Below are 614 nucleotides of genomic sequence, written 5' to 3'. Positions count from 1 at the left end.
TCTCGAGAATAAGGAGTGTCAATGTCAATAATACTAGTGCGAGAGAGGTAACATATTTGCATATTGGACCAATGTATTTATTAACTAGGTCCCTATTTTATCTCATCCAATATTATTTAGGCTAAACATGTAACTCAATGATTGAAGCGCCATAAGCAAAAAATGCATATTGAAATCTGTGTTGAGCAAAAGAATAGTAGTAACAATTTGTATTTGATGTTTATAATCACAGTACAATAATTTTCTAAACTAAGTCTTGCCTATGAGGCAAGAGTTGCATATATGTTAATAATCTAATTAGTGCAATTAAAGAATAAACGTTTGCCTCTTGGGCAAAAGTTTTTAATTTAAACAGTATAGCATTTGTACAACAATTTTCTAAACTAAGTCTTGCCCATGAGGCAAGAGTTGCATATATGTTAATAATCTAATCAGTGCAATTAAAGAATAAACTTTTGCCTCTTGGGCAAAAGTTTTCAATTTCAATAATTTTCTAAACTAGCTCTTGCACATGAGGCAAGAGTTGCATATATGTTAATAATCTGATCAGTGCAATTATTGAATAAGTTGTTGCCTCTTGGGCAAAAGTTTTCAATTTCAATAATTTTCTAAAT

This window comes from Capsicum annuum, chromosome 4 (assembly GCF_002878395.1).
Source record: "Capsicum annuum cultivar UCD-10X-F1 chromosome 4, UCD10Xv1.1, whole genome shotgun sequence".
NCBI classification, from domain to species: domain Eukaryota; kingdom Viridiplantae; phylum Streptophyta; class Magnoliopsida; order Solanales; family Solanaceae; genus Capsicum; species Capsicum annuum.
This window is presented reverse-complemented; position numbering follows the sequence as displayed.